The sequence below is a fragment of the Vombatus ursinus genome, unplaced genomic scaffold, assembly GCF_900497805.2.
Source record: "Vombatus ursinus unplaced genomic scaffold, bare-nosed wombat genome assembly UNPS02014830.1, whole genome shotgun sequence".
In the NCBI taxonomy this organism is placed as follows: domain Eukaryota; kingdom Metazoa; phylum Chordata; class Mammalia; order Diprotodontia; family Vombatidae; genus Vombatus; species Vombatus ursinus.
Genome location: NW_020954608.1, coordinates 49,375,872 through 49,394,628, shown reverse-complemented (window position 1 = coordinate 49,394,628; position 18,757 = coordinate 49,375,872). Strand labels below are relative to the sequence as shown.

The following is an 18,757-nucleotide window of genomic DNA, read 5'->3' as shown; positions in this document are numbered from 1 at the left end:
AGAAAACTTTCTTGGTCCATCTCCTCCCTTACCCACAAGTGTAGTGTCTTCCCTCTGAGATTTGCTTCCATTTACATTACACATACATGTTATCTGCATAGTTATCTGCATGTTGTTTTCCCCATTAAAATGTTAGGTCCTTGTAGGTATTGCCTTGTGTTTGTATTTCTTTGTTTTCTCAGCCCTTAGAACAATTCCTGGCACATAGTAAGCACTAAATAATTGCTTGCTGATGGACTGATTAATGTTTCTCAAACTGTGGTTCAGGGAACCCCCCCAAAGACTCTTTGAGGTGGTCCACAAGGACAAAACTAGCTTCATAAAAATACTAAAATGCTTTAATTTCTAATATCATAAATATTGATAGCTATACCATATAAGTAAAAGCTCTTTCAGAGGTCCTCAATAATTTCTAAGAGCATAGGTGAGTCCTGAGGCCAAAAAAACTTGAAAACCATTGCTCCATATAAATGTGACTCATCATAATGATCCTCCATAATCTGGCCCATGAATGCCTGTCTAATATTCTCTTACAGTATTACCTTCCACACACTGTAGGCTCCAGCTAACTAGACCACCTTCTTTACTACCCCTTATGTACCAAGAACTTTCTCCCACTGTTCTTTTTTTTTTTTAAAGGCAGTTGGAGTTAAGTGACTTGCCCAGGGTCACACAGCTAGTAAGTGTCAAGTGTTTGGTCTGAGACCGGATTTGAACTCAGGTCCTCCTGACTTAAGGGCCGCTGCTCTATCCACTGTGCCACCTAACTGCCCCATTCTCCCACTGTTCTTTAAGCCTAGAATGCCTTATCTATCCCTCTTCACCTGCTGGATTCCTATATATCTTTTAAAGTCTAACTCAAATACAATCTTGTCCAGGATGCCTTCTCTGATCCTCCTGGTTTGTAAGTCAAATTTATAAGCATCTACAAAGCACCTACATGCCCAGGCACTATGTTAAAAAAAAAAAAAAAAAAGGACAAAACTGCCTCTGCACTCCAGAAACTCACAGTTTAATGGGGGAGATAACATGCAAATAAATATGTGCAAATAAGATATATCCATGAGATAAACAAGGCACAGAGGGAAGGCACAGAGATTAAATAAGGAGGACTGCGAAAGGTTTCTTGCAGAAGATAGGATTTTAACTGAGATTGGAAGAACACAGGGAAGCTAAGAGACAAAGACAAGGAGGGAGAGAATTCAAGGTATGGGGGATGGCCATGAAAACACATAAATCTGAAAAACAGTCTTATGAGAAAAGCAGGGAGAGGAGTAGATTTTAAAAACTGGAAAGGAAGAAAGGGGCCAGGATATGACGGCTTTAAAAGCCAAAAAGATTTTATATATGATCTTATAGATAACTTAAAGCCACTGAAATTTACTAATTTGAGGCAGTATGTATGGGTGTGTGAGTGATATGGTCAGATCTGTTCTTTAAGACCACTTTGACAGCTGGTAGATAAACCAGAGTAGGGAGAAATTTGAGACAAAGGGCCAACCAGAAGGGTATTGCAAAAGGCCAGGTGTGAGATGATACGGGACTGCACCTGGACAGTAGTATTTTCAGAGAAGAGAAAGGAGCATGTAAGAGATGTTGTGAAGGTAAAATTGTTAGGATTTGGCAACAGATTAGATATGGAGACTGAGAGAGAATGAGGAGGTAAGAATGACATCTAAGTCATGAGCTTGGGAGACTGGGAGGATGATGGTGTCCCTTGAAAGTAGTAGAGAAGTCAGGAAGAGGGAAAGTCAGTCTGAAGGGAAAGATGAGTTCAGTTTTAGACATAGTATGTTTTTTTTCCCTCTCAAACCCTATAAAGAACTGTTTTGCAACAATCTGATGCACTAATCTCAAAATATTTTATAATATCTTTGCATCTTATCCCTTACCCCACCAGACTATAAGTCCCATAAGTGCAGAGACTTTGTTTCATCTAATTTTTTTTTTGTCTTCCAAGCAATTCATAGAGTGCTTTCTACCTAGGAGGCCCTTAATAAATGTTTGGAAATAATGTCGTTGTTTGTAGTGGAGTGAGGGCATCTTTGTTATAATGCTGGATTATATTATTGGATATATATTCCTGGATTCAGAGAAGACTTGGATTTAAATCCTGGCCCTGCCATTGTGTGATCTTAGGAATAAGAATGGTCATGAAGATGGGCATGGGCAAGATGACAGGCATGGGGATGGAGATAGGGATAGATGGGTATTGAATCTGTGAGTTTATTGATATAGGGAAATCTTGGATAAGAAAAATGACTTTTGAACAATGCCCAAAGGCCTATAAAAATGTGTATACCCTTTTACCCAGCAATATCACATCTAAAGTTATATTCCAAAGAGATCATAAAAATGAGAAAAAGACCCATGTGTACAAAAATATTTATAGAAGCTCTTTCTGTGGTGGCAAAGAATTGGAAATTGAAGGGATGCCCATCAATTGGGGAATGGTTAAACAAGTTGTGGTATATAAATGTAATGGAATACTATTGTGCTATAAGAAATGGGGAGCAGGCAGACTTCAGAAAAATCTGGAAGGACTTATACGAACTGAGGCTGAGTGAAGAAAGCAGAACCAGGAGAACATTGTACACAGTAATAGCCATGTAGTATGATGACTGACTTTGATAGACTTAGCTCTTTTTAATAATCCAAGGTCTAAGACAACTCCAAAAGACTCATGATGGAAAATGCTATCCACACCCAGAGAAAGAACTATAGACTTTAAATGCAGATCAAAGCGTACTATTTGCTCTCTTTTTTTGTTTTGTTTTGTTTCTTCTTACTCGTGGTTCTTCCCATTCGTTCTAATTCTTCTTTACAACATGACTAATGTGAAAATATGTCTACTAAGAGTGTATATGTAGAGCCTACATCAGATTGCATACCATCTTGGGGAGGGGGAAGGAGAGGGAGGCAGAGAAAATTTAAAACTCAAAAGCTTATGGAAGTGAATGTTGAAATGTTGAATGTTGAAATGTTGAAATGTTGAAAACTAAAAATAAATTAATTTAAAAATTAAAAAGAAAAAAAGTGATTTTCCTAGGGTCACATAGAAAGTATGTGCCAGAAGCATGACTTGAACCAAACAAGGCCTTCTTGGCCCCAAGGCCAGCTCTTTGTCCACTGGGAATAATAACGTAATAAGACTTAGAGCTGGATTGAACCATCTGGAGCATTTAGTTCAATCTCTTATTTGCCAATAACCTCTGTCCTGCCAACTTCATGAGAAATATATAAGGTAACATATACAAAGTGCTTTGCAAATCATAAGGGGCTATATAAACATTGGCTGCTTTTATTACTGTATTTGTTTGGCACATGTTTGGCGTGAATGTGTGAATGCTTGGTGACACAACATCCTCAATTTTAAGACATAGGGAGGTATTTCTTATTATCCTGAGTTGATTATCTACTTGGCAGAAAATTCACAATGAGTCAGAGCTTCCTACTTTCACAATAAAACCAAGACTGGAAGGAGAACCAGGAAAGCACAGGATCTTCCATATTTATTTTGAGCATTATGCTCAAAATGTTGAACAGTGTGTTGATATTATGTTGAAGATACAAAGATATATGAGACAACTGTTGTCTTCCAGGGGTTTGTAGTCATGCAAAGAGAAAGAATCTACGAGATATGACTCAAAAGTAATGAGGAGGATTTTGTGTGTGGCTGTTGTGATCAGCCTCATTACATAATAGTCCTACCTTCTTTACAATACAGAAAAATGGTGTATTCTTACCTCTAGGATAGATTTTTTTTTTAATCCTCAGCTTTACATCCCAAGAACTCTCCAACCTGGTTCTCATCTGCCTTTCCAAAATTATTTCACATTTTTTATGAACATATGCTATGTTACAGTCAAACTAAATCACTGACCAGTCTCTGAACTAAATTTTCTGTCTTCTAACTCTATGTCTCTGCTTAGCAACCTCCTTATCTCTAGAGGCCTCTTAGAAACCCCAGCTCCCAACAAAGTTTAACTAAATTCCTAATAAAAGTCTTTCTTGATCACCACAATTTTTAGTATTCCCTCTCTTTCAAATAGTATATATGTTTTTATTTATCTGTATATAGGTTGCATCCTCCATGAGGACAGAAGTTCTTTGAGGACAGAATCTGTTTCATTTTTTTTCCTTTATGTCCTTAGTGCCTAGTATAGTGTTTTACACATAGAATATACTTAATAAATAATTTCTGAATTTAACTGAATTACTTTGATGATGATGCAGTTTTACTAGTTTGACCAAGTATGCTTTCCACCAATATGGATCACAAACCATTCTACAATTTTTCATTATCTATGATTTTTGTCTTTGTCCTTCCCTATAAGCAAGTATCCCACAAACAAGAGCCATGCTTCCCAGTATCACATCTCACCCTAATAAAGGAGAGGTAGTGGCTAAAGGTATACCTAGTAGTTAGAGTAGCAAGGACAACATAGGCCCAGAGGCAGTATATATAGGCCTTATGATACATAAAGAACAGGCATGGAATAGGAGGGCATTTGGGATAGAGAATGACTTCTACTTTTCTTCATGAATTAATATTTCTGAGAGTAAGGCTCATCAGAAATCTCAAAATATAAAACATACACAAAGGAATGAATGAAACTGGTAACTAAATTCATTGTTGAATGGACAAATGAGAGAGCAAAGTTTTTTTATTCCAGAATCCATGATTTCCATGAGTTAACAGAGAGAGAATAATTGAAAGAACATATTTCCCATGAAAGGGATACTAGATTTCAAAACAGACTAGAAGATCAAAGAAATGAAGAGGTCAAAGTAAATAATTCTCAGAAGAAAGGACCACAAATGAATGATATTCAATTTAAAAGGGTAAATTGGTCAGGGAGTGAAGGGAAGAGAGGGACAAGGAAGATCTTGTACCATATGTTTATCTGGGTTAGGAGACAGAGAGGAAAAAAAAAGAGAAACAATAAATAATTTAAAAAGAAAAATAATAATTAGTAAGCCAAATAAAATGACCAAGGAAGGAGGCACAGAAGAGCACGTGGGAGAAGACTGGGATAAAATTAGAACAAGTACTAAAATTAGTACAATCAGAGGGACCAAAGAGGAATGGAAAAATCAATATGAAGGAATTAGATGGAGGTAAACACAGATCTAACAATTACAACCTTAAATGTAAATGATAAAACTCCTAAAGGTTAGGTAATGGAGTTAAGAACGGGAAATTAAACCAAACCCAATTATCTGTTGCAGATAAATACATTAAAAAAATTTTAAATAAAGACACGAACAGAGAGAAAATGAAAGCCTAGAACAAAATTAACTCTACTTCAAGTGATTATTAAAAATAATTGGCAAGCATGATTTAGACAAAGCAACAATAAAAAAATCACAATGTCAAAAGACATAAACAGAGAAATCACATGATGATTAAATACACCAAAGACATTTAAGCATTATTATGAACCAAAAGACATAACATCTGAATTCATAAAGGAAATGTTAATCAAATTGTGAAAGGATAGAGTACCACAATAATCATAGGAAATGTCAATATTCTTTTGGAATGGAATAAATCTAACAGAAGGATAACCAAAAAGAAAAAATGAATAGTTTTCTTTTTTTGGAAACCAAAAGGCAAACAAATAGTTGGAAAAATTAGATTCAAAAGAATTATAACATCTTTTCAAAGTAAACATTTCAAATACACACATTTCTCAATATCAATGATAACTTCACACAATTAATAATTTGTTAAGTAGGCCATGAGTAAATAATAAATCTTTAATAGGAGAAATTTTGTGAACACCTCCTTTATAGATTGGAACACAATTAAAACAGCAACAAAAGAAAAAAATTAAGCTCTTATGTAGACTAAATAACAGTAGCCTGAATGAATGGGTCAAAGAACAAATCATAGAAATAACCGATAATTATGTTAAAGAGAATAACAATAAGACCACATACCAATTTTAGGTAGATACAGCTAAAGCAGTCCTCAGAGGGAAAATGAGATACCTGAAAATATTAACAAAATTGAAAGGAAAAAGTTAATAACCTAGATCAGAAATTTAACAAAATAAAAATTGAGAAAATCCACAAATAATTTTTAAAAAGCTTAAAAGAAATCTTTAAAATTCAAGAACAAATAAGTTAAGCAACAAAAAGACTATTTTCCTTCTTAAACCTGCCCCTTCTTCCAAATTTTCTAGTTTCTGCTTATGATACAATTGTGCCATTCATCCAGGCTCATATTATACTCAACGTACTCCATAACCCTACCACATCCAATCAGTTACCAAAACTTGAATTTTCATTTCTACCTCCATAATGCCTCTCACATTTATTTCCTCTCTACTCACACTACTGTTACCAATCTGAGGCCCCAATCATTTCTCACCTGAACTACTAAAATGGCTTCCTAAGTGGTCTCCCTGCTTCCAGTCTCTCTCCTTTTAACAAACAGGTAGGTAATAATAATTTATTAAGTGCTCACTATGTGCCATCTTCCACATAGCCGCCAAAATAATCTTAGGATCAAGTTTGTCAAGGCTATCCTCATGATCAAAAGACTTTGGTGACTCCCCATTAGTTGACTATAGGACAAAATACAAATTCTTCAAGCCTACTCCTCAGGATCCTCTACAACCTGACTCCTACCTACTTTTCTAGTCCTCCGCCATATCCCTGCTGCCCCCACACACATATACTGCTTTCTATATTCCAGGTAATCTGGCCTATTTGCTACAGCCCAAATTCTATACATCTCCCATCTTGGTGCATCTGCACACATTTCATACTTAAAATGCACTCTATATCTACGCTATATCAACATTTACCTCTCTGAATCCTTGACTTGTATCCAGATGCCACCTCCTAGGGAAAGTGTTTCCTGAATCCCCTAGAAGTTAATGTTCTTTCCCTATTTTTCTGGGTAAATGTCATATTCCCCTAACTATAATGATAGTTTCTTAAAAGCAATGAACATTTTTCATTTTGTCCTTGTATTTCTGATGCCTTGTACATAGCAAACATGGAATAAATGCTTCCTGAATTGAATCTTTGTATTAGCTCATTAACACAGTGCCTTTCACAAAATACTAAGCTGCTGCTTAGTGGAGAGATCTATGGTTTTCAATATATTTTCCCAGTGATGCTGTATGACTACAAATCTTCAAACACAACAATCTTCCAGGGATCAATGTTGCTGGTGCATGCAAGCAGATATACTATATTTTCAGTGATGATCTGTACTCAAGAAATATATATTTGAGCAAATAAAGGTAGGATCAGAAAAGTAGATGGGCTAGTGATATGGCAAGAATGAAGGCAAAGTACTCTTTGACCCAGCAATACCACTTCTAGGTCGGTATCCCAAAGAAATCATAAAAACGGGAAAAGCACCCACATGTACAAAAATATTTATAGCAGCTCTTTTTGCGGTGGCAAAGAATTGGAAATTGAGGGAAGCCCATCAGTTGGGGAATGACTAAACAAGTTGTGGTATATGAATGTAATGTGCTATAACAAATGATGAACAGGCAGACTTCAAAAAAACCTGGAAAGACTTATATGAACTGATGCTGAATGAAATGAACAGAACCAGGAGAACACTGTACACAGTAACAGCCACATTGTGTGAAGACTGACTTTGATAGACTTTGATAGCAATGCAAGATCTAAGACAACTTCAGAAGATTCATGATGGAAAATGCTATCCTCATCCAGAAAAAGATCCACAGAGTCTGAATGCAGATGGAAGCATACTATTTGCTCTTTTTTCCTTTTGTTGTTTTATTTCTTCTTTCTTGTGGTTCTTCCCATTAGTTCTAATTTTTCTATACATCATGACCAATGTGAAAATATGCTTAATATGAATATATAAGTAAAGCCTATATCAGATTACATGCTATCTTGGGGAGGTGGAAGGAGAAGGAGGCAGAGAAAATTTAAAACTCAAAATCTTATGGAAGTGAATGTTGAAAACTAAAAATAAATTATTTAAAAAAATAAAACAAAAAGAATGAAGGCAAAAAGAAAACCATGCTCCATTAGGATCCATGAAAGTTTAAAGACTCAGAATGAAGCCTCCATGGTGTTACTTAGATCCTCTAAAGAATACAGGAAAGAAGAGGGAAAAGACTCAGTCAGAATAAGAAAGCATGGATGACTTCTCCTCTGTATTTATACAGAGAATACTCACATCAGTGAAATGACAGATTCACTGAAGTATGTTTATATTTATGCCAAGAATACAAAGATGTTTGAGAAATAGGAAAACTATTAGCATGAATAACAAAGATAACCTCCTTGATATCTGGGGAGAGAAGGAAAAACAGACATGAGATTTAATCAGTGCAAGGACCCTAAATAAGGAAACTCCCTCTACCAAAGCAGAGAAAGATTCACTCTGGATCTCATACTCTGGGACACTGGGAGGTTGAATGACTTACTTAGTATATGCCAGAAGCAAGCAATGAACTCAAGGCTTTCTGACTCCAAGGCCTACTCTGTATTGAATGATAGCACTTTTTTGTAAGCACATTTTTGTGATATATAGTGCCTTGCACAGAGTAAGCACTTAATAAATGCATATTACACCCCCCTCCTTCTATCCACTATGTCATTTTATATCTCATGATTATATATTTATAAACAAAGAAAAACACCCAATGAAATATAGCATTAATTATTGTTTAAAATGGAAAAAGTACAGGATTAAAAAGGAATTTTCTTCAAAATGATGAAAAGCATTAATCTTAAAGCAAGATTTAATTAATAGTATTTATGATGGAGATACACAAAGATTTTCTAGTAAGATCAGGGATGAAGTTAAGATACCTACAGTCATCAAAATAATCTGACATGCTAGAAATGCTAGCTACAGCAAGAAGACAAGAGAAAGAAATTGGAGGACTAAACTCTGGCAAATACCAGGTGAGATTATCTGTACTGGAAAGGGATATGATTTATTTGAAAAAATCAAGGAATCAAGAAAAAAGGTGATAAATTCAAGATATAAAAGGAATTCATGAAAATCGAGAGTATTCCTATATTTTGGGGGGGGAGTACAAAGGGAAAAAGGGATAGAAAGAAAAATTTGACAACAAAATTCAGCAAGTACCTAGAACTTAACCCAACCAAGTCATACAGAAGATTTATATAAATACAACTACAAAATAATTTTGAAAGAAAGAAAAGCAAGACCAGGCCAGCTGATCAATGTGTTGGAGTGAAGGGACCAGAGGGAAACAGGATTCATTCATTAATTCTCTCTCTCTCTCTCTCTCTCTCTCTCTCAGAGAAACAAGAGATGTGTTAATATATATAATATGTGTGTATGTGTGTGTACAAAACCAACCAAAAATGAATAAAGAAAAAAGAACTGATAAGATTTTTAAATACATTATACAAACCAAATCATCCAAAGTATTGGGAGCTAAAAGAGGTAGAAAAAGAAACAAATATGAGCAAATTTCCTCAGTTAAAGAACTAAAAGAAGCCTAAAATAACAAGAAAACATTCAATTTTCATGACTAGGTTAAGGCAATATAATAAAAAAAATGACAACCAAATTAATTTATGGATTTAATACTATATCATATTACTAAAGGGATAACAAATACTCATTCACTGAATTAAATGAAAGAACAAAATTCAAATGGAACAAAAAAGAGGGAAACAAAAAAATTAATAAAGAAGGGGCTTAGTGTTATCAAAACTCAAATTATATTGTAAAGTAGTGATTATCAGTACTAATTGGTACTGGATGAAAATATTTAAAAACAAATCTGCATAATAGAATAGACAATTAAAACTTAGGAACAAATGTTGATTCTGTTTAGTCTTGGAGAAACCCAATAGAACAATTACTGGTGAAAGAACTATTCAATAAGAACTCTGAAAAAAAAACTAAATAAAAATTAGGTCTAAATAATAAATGCCAAAGGGACAAACAATGTAAATATAAAAAGCCCATAAGAAATGCTGCTATACTTGGTATATATGTTTATAGCTGCATTTTAAGTACCTTTGGCAAAGAACTTAAAAAGTAGATACCCATCAGTTACAGAATGGCTAAACGAACTGTGGCACACAAATTGTAATGGAATGTTACTGTACTGTAAGAAATAATGAACATGATGAATATAGAAAGATAATATATAGAATACAGAATATAGAAATATAAGATAAAAATAGAGAAGCACAGAAAGATTTATATGAACTGATGCAAAGTGAAGTAAGTAGAATCAGGAAAACTATAGACACAAAGACTATAGCAGTGTAAATGGAAAGAACACTACCAAAAAACATTTAAAGCTGAACATTGCAAAAATTATAAAGGCCAAATTTGGTCCCAAAAATTGATATGAAAAAGTACTTCTCCCTCTGGCTCTTTTGCAAGATTTGGGGTACAAAGGTATGGAACACTGCATGAAATTCCAGATTTTTCCCCTATATATTTTCTCTTGTTCATCTTTTTTTTAAAATTCTTTATTATAAAGGGTGAGTCTCTGGAAAGGAAGAAGGGGAAGACATACAGCAGAAAATACAGCAGAAAAAGCCAAAAATCTACTTATCTTTCACGCTTAGGGGAAGGAGAAGAATTTATTCCCACCCTTAGGATAGTGAGTCCCCAGTTACAATTATAAAAGGCATAATAGACTCCATTGGTTATATAAAAATTATGCACAAATAAAATCCATGCAGTTAGAATAAGAAAAGATATGGACAGAGGAAAATTTTTGCATTAATCACCTAAAAACCTAACATCTAAAATCTACAAGGAAATGACGCAAATTTATATGATTCAGTGTCAATGTAATACAGTAGATACAGTACTAGATTTCAAGTCAGAGGATCTTGGATTTGCATACTGGCTATGTTACTTCTTATCTCTATGATCTAAGGGCAGTCACTTAACCTCTCTATGTCTTGGTTACTCATCTGTAAAATGAGGGGTTTGCATTAGATGGCTTATAAGGTCCTATCCAACTCTACATATACAATGCTATGATCCAGGCATTCCTCAACAGATAAGTGGTCCTTAAAAAAAAAGTCTGCAAAAAGGAAATACAAATTTTCAACAGCCATGCGAAAACTTTGAAAGTGCTAATTAACAGAAAAATGCAAATTTAAACAACTCTGAATTATCACTTTATTCCCATCAAATTGGAAAGAATGGTAAAAGTTGAATATTTTCCATACGGCAAGAACTATGGGAAAATAGAAATGTTCATCACTGCTTGTGGAGCTGTGAATTTGTCCAACTGTTTTTGAAATCAATCTGGAATTGTGCAAAAAAAAAGTTACAAAATTATACATATCTTGAACCCAATGATAACACTACTGAGTTTATACCCTCAGGAAGTTACTGAATCAAGAAAAGGCCCATCTGTATAAAAATATTCACAGGAAAATCATTTGTAAATGAAAAAAAAACAATTTATGTGTCCAATGATTGGAGAAAATCAGAATAAATTATGTTGCAATGTAATATTATTGTATTACATGGAATAACAAATACGAAGAACGTAAAGAAATATGGGGAGACTTTTAGGAAATAACATCTTTATGTAGCATTTTAAAGGTTACAAAGTATTTTACATATATTATCTATTAAGCATCCCAACAAAGTTATGATGAAGGTACTAAACATTTTCTTATCAGACAATTAACAAACACTTATTAAGTACTTACTATATGCCAAGCACTAAGCTAAACACTGGGGATGTAAAGAAAGGCAAACACATTCCTTGCCCTCAAGGAACTTACATTCTAATGGGAAAGAGAACATGTAAATAAATCGGAATAAGCAAAATATTTTCAAAACACATAGAAGATAGCTATAAAGGATAAGAGTCTAGCACGTGGGGAAAACTGGGAAAAGTCTCCTATAGAAGGAGGTATCTGAACTGTCTTGAAGGAAGCCAGGGATCGAAAAGGCAGAGATAGTCTTATCCTCATGGTATAGATAAGGAAATTAAAACCCAAAGAGGTTAAGTGGCTTGCCAAGGACCATTCAGCCGACCACCTAGATACATTCTCCTTTCAGGCTTTTCACAACACTTCTCTGCCTTTGTTCTCCTCCTGCTAGGTGACAATTCCTTCTTAGGCTATGCTGCTGGAGCTTCCACTGTGTAAAGCCCAAGGTATTGTCTTACATCCTCCACTCTTTTCTCTATTTGGTACAAATATGATTTTTAGGCATAGGCCTATAAGATCCATATATTTAACCCTAGTCTCTCTACTGAGTTGCAATCTCCTATTCCTCAACTGACTATTGGACATCTAGAACTGGATGTTCCGTAGACATCTCAAATTCAATATGTCTAAAGGAGAACTCATTACTCTTTCTCCAAACCCACTCCCCTTCCCAACTTCCCTATTACTGTTGATGGCACCACTATCCTTTCAATCACTTTGCATCACAACCTCAGTGCCCTCCTGGACTTCTCATTCTCACTTATCTCAGATATTCAATCAGTTGCCAGATATTGTCATTTCTATTGCTATGGCATCATACAAGTGTTTCCCCTTCTCTCCATTCACATAGCCACTACCCTCATTCAGACCTCATCACTCGTCATCTGATTTATTGCAATAACTTCCTCATTGGTCTCCCTGTCTTGTTTCTCCCCACTCATATCTCATCTTCACTCAGCTGCCAAAATGATTTTCCTAAAACATAGGTCTGGCTAACTCTTCTGTAACTCTATGGGCTCCTTATTACTTGCAGGATAAAATAGCATAAACTCTTGTCTGGCTTTTAAAGCTCTTCACAGTGTGTTCCTTTCCTATATTATACACTCCTCTCACACAGTTCTCTTCAAGGCCCTCTACGATCCAGCTACACCGAACTGCTTGCTGTGCCTCCCAGCGCACTTCATACTCCATCTCCGGGTCTTTGCACTTGCTGTCCTTCATGGCTCATCAAAGGTTCTGACCTGCTCTATAGAGAAATGAATAACTAGCAGTCAGTCAAAAAGCCTTTAATGAAAGCCTGCTGGGTGCTAAGCGCTGGATTAACTGAAGATCAGACTACTAGCAAAGGGAATGAATGAACTTTGGGCTAAATCCAAAGGATGCATGCTCTTGCTCAAAAGTGAGGCCTCCAGTTATAGCCAAAAATCTCCTTGCCCTCTTTGTCCTTCAGCCTCCTCTGTGTCTTCCTTCTTAGTACCTAGCCTTTCTCTTTTTCACCAATTTTCCCTTTGCTGTCAAAAAAACAATTTCTTTTGATAACCTGGACACCTTCACCTCTTGTCCATCCTGATAATCATTGCCCAGGCTCCTTGGGCAATGAGCCTATAAAACTTCAAAAGGAACAAAGAACTTCTCAGTACTATCTCTATTGGAATAGTCTACCACCACACTTCCAGCAAAACCTTCCTTAATTGGGGTACAATCAGTTCCAATTGTTCAGCATTCTCAGGATATAACCACAAGGAGTGGAAGAGCTCCTCGGGCCAAATTAGAATAAAGGGAAGAAAATGCAATAGAGGCGTTTGGTGGGATTGTGTTCTTGTCAGCATCAGAATCACTGCCCAGCAAAAAAGCTAATATATTGCTAATACATAATAATAACTCTAATACAATTATTGAATGATTCCCAACCTGAAGGATCAGGATGCCTAGACCCATATCCTCTAGAATAAGGTGTCCTTCCATTTATCATCAACAACTATATCCAGAATGGTAAAGTCAATATCGGTGCTCTTCCAGTAGTATCCCCACTCTGAGATGAAGTGTTCACTCAGTTCACAAAAAGAATCAATATACAACAATTACCAGGGTTGGTCCGCTGGTAAACTGAGAAGCAACTCTTGGTCATTCTGGCACATGCATCTGTACTGCAATCATGGGCTCCTGGAGTCCAATGCTCATGCCTCCATCCACTGCTTGTCATCATCTACCACTGGCTCCTGACTAATTAACCAGATCACTTTTTAGTTTGAAGTCATAAAGCAGTAAGCATCAGATGAAGAATGCTTAAAAGTGCTCTAAATCCCAAACCATGTTTCATTACCATCTCTCACTGGAGGAAACATATAAGAGGAAGGGTTAGATTTAGCGAAGGTGACCAAATCTTGCCTTGTAGAAATCCTTAAGGAATTTATCTTTATTTGCCTTTTAGCATATTAATCTGTTTTGCCTAAATGAATGGAGCAATTAAAGCTGCTCTAAAATCACTGATCTAAAATTTTACCCAATCTCATTTGTATCATTTTGCTTAGCAAACCCCTTCTTTTATTTTAACTTTAATTTTATTTTTTTTAATTTATGGAATAAAACAAACATTTCCATAACAGTATAATAAGAAAGATGATTGCATATGAAACTGCAAATCTATTATAAACAATTTGCTATTCCTTCTAAATATATGTTATCATATTAAGCTCCTTCTTCTTCACAGAAGCAATACATATAGCCCCTGTTCTAAATTTCAAGTTAACAAACTTTCATTATTTAAATTTCCCATGAGGACCTACTGTGCCTGGGTCAAGTTCTTATTTTCCTGGCTAATTTAAGATCTTATTTAGCCTTCTATGGTTTTAGACAGCTGGGATTGTTTTTAGGGACACTGACTCTACATGGGAAAGTCTCAAACTTGAATTTGGCAGATGTGACAAGGCAGCACTGATAAAAAAAAATTCAGAAAGTATTTTGGTTTTGTGTCATTCTTATAATATTTTATACTATTTCAAAATTGTTTTTAATTTTTAATGGGAGATGAACTTAAAAAAACAAACTTCACCCACTACCACAGATTCTGTGACTACAATAAAGCTTGGAAATGATTCTTTAAAACTTAAAATGATGAGTAACTCTAGTCTTCCTCAGCAGAAACATTTTCTCAGTTTTCTTTACCCTCCCCCTCACTTCCTCAACTACTAATGTAAAGCATACAAGAGTAGTACAGTTCTGAAGGCAATAGAAAGGCTGAAAGCTTGCTTGAATGAAACAGGCTCCACTAGCTAGCAAGGAAAGGCAATTCAACAGATTAAATTTATTTATGTCACAAATTCTCCTAAATTGCTTGTTCTATATTCTAACTAATGGCTTGTTAGTGACAGTGTTATAATTGTTGCACCAAATGTGAGCAACTGTTAGAGTGAGAAACATATGTGACCTTACATGTAAGAATTATTCCAACTACAGAATCAAGCACACTATTCATCACCATAGTAACATCGAAAAACAAATATGAAAGCCAACTCACATATCCCATTTTTCAGGCTGAGTGTGATCTGGGACACACATGTATGTGCATAATTTAAGCACAATGTCCTTTGCCAAAATGGTTACAACAGATGCAGTCTGTTTAAAGATTATACATCACATTAAAATCTACACTTAGGAAATTAGCTGAAAAATACTCTTCAACAAAGCTTATCTGAATATACAAGTTTTGTACATAGATTCTTTTTCCTGTCCTAGGGAAGATGCTGATATACCACAAATTTACTTGTTTGGAAAGGCATTGTAGCAATTAATGTGTAACAGGAAGATTGATTGGTTCCCTTTGCCATCTAAAGAAAAAAAAATTCTGTGATCTCAAATATAGTACTAATTCATCTTGGAATCAGCCAGGAACAATTAGGTTCAAGTCTTGTATCTGACAAATAGAGAATGTGACTCTGAAAGAGTCACTCAAATCCTCAGTGCCTTAAGCAACTAAGAATTTAAGTTACAGATCCTATATGTGCATGTATGTGTATGTATGTACATGTGTGCATATGCGTGTGCATATGATATGTGCATATGCATATACATATTAGTGAAATCAGAATCCAAAGAACTAGAATAGAACTAGAATCCTTATTATGAAAGCAACCCAAAAATGCGTGATTGCATCTTTAGATGCAGAAAAGACTTTCAAAAAAATGAAAAGCCAAAAGAGGAGCAGTAACTTGAAAAGAGAAAAACAAAGAAAGTCTTAAATCCAAACTTCATAGGGATCATAGGATTTATACCTTACAAAGGGAATGGACTTCAGAGACCATCTACTTCAAGAGTACTTAACTGGAGCCTAAGGAGCCCCTGAGGTTAAATTTTAGGAGGTCTGTGAACTTGAACAGGAAAAAAGATTATGTATAGTTCAATATAATTGGTTTCTTTCATAATCTTCTATATCTTATTCTATCCATTTAAAAACATGATTCTGAAAAGGGATTCATAGGTTTCAAACTGCCAAAAGGGCCTATGACACAAAAAAAGGTTCAGAATCCCTAATCTAGTTCAAACTTGTCTTTTTGTGGATGAAAGAAACTGAGGCTGAGGGAAGTTTGGGGAGTTGCCCAGGGTCATAGAGGTTGTATTATAGGTAAAATTTGAACTTAAGACTTCTGAATCCAGAGCCAATGCTTTTTTCCACTGTATTTCATGTACTCATCTTCAAGACAGAGTCATTTCTCCACAGACAAAAAAGTCCAAAGATATGAATAGTTTTCATAAGAAGAAACAGAACCTCTCAAAAGACAAATGAAAAACTTTGAAATCACTAATAGTCAGAAAAAATTAATATTAAAATGCATATTAAACAGCTCAAATCCAACCAGTTATTGAAGATGGTAAAATTTGGAAAAACTTAATAGGAAAGGGAGCAATGTGTACTGTTTCATTACTGGTGGAGCTGTGCATTGATTCTATCTGGAAAATAATTCAGAATTATGCATGAAAAGTATTAAATTCTTCATAACCTTTGACTCAGAAATCCACCACTAAGCTTATTCCCCAGGCAACAAGAAACAAATCTTCTGCACCTACAAAAATACTCACAGCAATACTATTTGCAATAGCAAAAATGAAAGTATGTGCTCAACCACTGGGGAACAAATTGTGGTGTATGGACATAATGTAATATCATTATACTGTAACAAATGGTGAACAAGAAGACATCAGAAAAACATAGGGAAATGTATATAGTAATACCAAATGAAACAAGGAGAATCAAAAGAATAATATGCACGATGATTAAAACCATATAAATTAAGGTAACACTAAAAGATAACATAATTTACGTTAAATTCAAGGAACTGTGTTGGTACCAAATTATTAATGTTAAAGGACATCCTTCTGTTCTGTTAAAAAATAATAAACAACAAATGTGGAAAGTGATATGTACCATCAGTCATATTCATTCTATTACATAATTTTGATTAACTTTTCGGAGAATATTCTGGGGTGAAGTATTGTAATGCATATAACATGCTTGCTATGCAAAAACTAAATATATCAAGAAAATAAAATATAAAAAATAAAGCATACCTGTACTGTAAAATAAACTGATGATTTTTTAAAATAATTAACTTTTCTGGGCAAACATGGACTAAAACCCCCTAAATGGTACCCTGCTATCTTAGTGGGGGGAAAGCATACCTTATTTGCAAAGAAGGATCCTTTTCATTGGTAGGGCTATACCAAGAACATGTCTTACCCACACAGATTGTACAAAAGTTTGTACTTTTCAAATCTTTAAGTATTTTACTCACTCAGGGCCTTTGCTTATTTATTTAAAATTTATGATGAATTCCCTTTGAGTCAGTGATCCCACTGCTAGATATATTCCCTAAAAAGGTAAAAAACAGAGATTAAAAAAAATACCCTATCAATCTAGTCAATCGATAAACATTTATTAAGTACCTGCCATGTGCCAGGTGGAGGTAGCTAGGTGGCTCAGTGGATAGAAAACTGGGCCTCGAGTCAGGAAGACCTGAGTTCAAATCTGGCCTCAGAAGACACTTACTAGCTGTGTGACCCTGGGCAAATCACTTAACTTCTGTTTGCCTTAATACACTAAAGAAAGAAATGGCAAACCACTCCAGTATATTTGCCAAGAAAACCCCACAGACAATATTGGTGTGATATGGTCCACAGGGTGACAAAGAGGCAGACAAAACTAAATGACTAAACAACAATGTGCCAGGTATTGTGTTAAGCATTGGGCATATAAATACAAGAAAAAAAGAAAAAAAATGATATATAGCAGTGCTTTTTGTAGTAGCAAAGAAATAGAAAGAAAGTAGGCACCATGGACTGGGGAATTTCTTTACAAATTGGGTTTACGTTATAAAAAATAACAAATATGCAGAATTCTGAGAAACTTGGGAAGATTTGTATGAACTGATGCAAAGAACAATAAAGAGAACCAGAGAAAAATTGTATACCACTATAGTGGAAAGGAAAACAACTAAGACTTTAGAACTCTGATCAATGCAATATTCAATCATGATTTCAGAGGACTCATGCAGACTCAGAGAGATAAGGAACTCTAAAGTGAAATGACATTTTTAGGCAGGAAAAGTTTATTTATTTTCCTTGGGATTTTTGTTGTTGTTGTTAAAGAGGAGAGTTCTCTTGGTGGGGGTTCATGGGGGGAGAGTCATTGGAAAGTAACACTGATTTCCTTTTTAAAGAACATCAGTAAAACATTTAAAAAAAAAGGCATGCCAAAAATTCAAAGAGCTAGGAATAAATGGAGCAGAAAATATTTTTCTAGTATCTTTCTAATAAAAGGCTTTAACAAGTTTGGTTTCACATTTAGAGACAGCGATTTAAGTTATGTTCAGGTTGTCAGGAAGCAGGCAGTCAGTGCTTCTGTTATCTAACCAGTCCAGCTTGTCTTTTGCAAGCTATAGTTTACAAGATGGTGGGTAACAGACAGCAGTAACAGAAGGAGAGTTTAGAAAATTCATTAAATTTCTAATAATTGTAGAATAATCTGGTCTTTGAAACTAGGCTTCACATGGTAATTTATTCATCTCACGTATACACA

At 35.0% G+C, this 18,757-nt stretch overlaps 1 protein-coding gene across 5 annotated transcripts in view; it reads right to left on the bottom strand.

Moving 5' to 3' along the window:
• Positions 1-18,757, bottom strand: part of EPS8 (epidermal growth factor receptor pathway substrate 8) — a 263,667-nt gene that overhangs the window by 174,519 nt on the left and 70,391 nt on the right. For all 5 annotated transcript variants that reach the window (XM_027838793.1, XM_027838797.1, XM_027838794.1 and 2 more), the window contains one exon: positions 5,947-5,997. The gene's annotated coding sequence lies outside the window, so the exon portion shown is untranslated. The remainder of the gene's footprint in view (positions 1-5,946; positions 5,998-18,757) is intronic.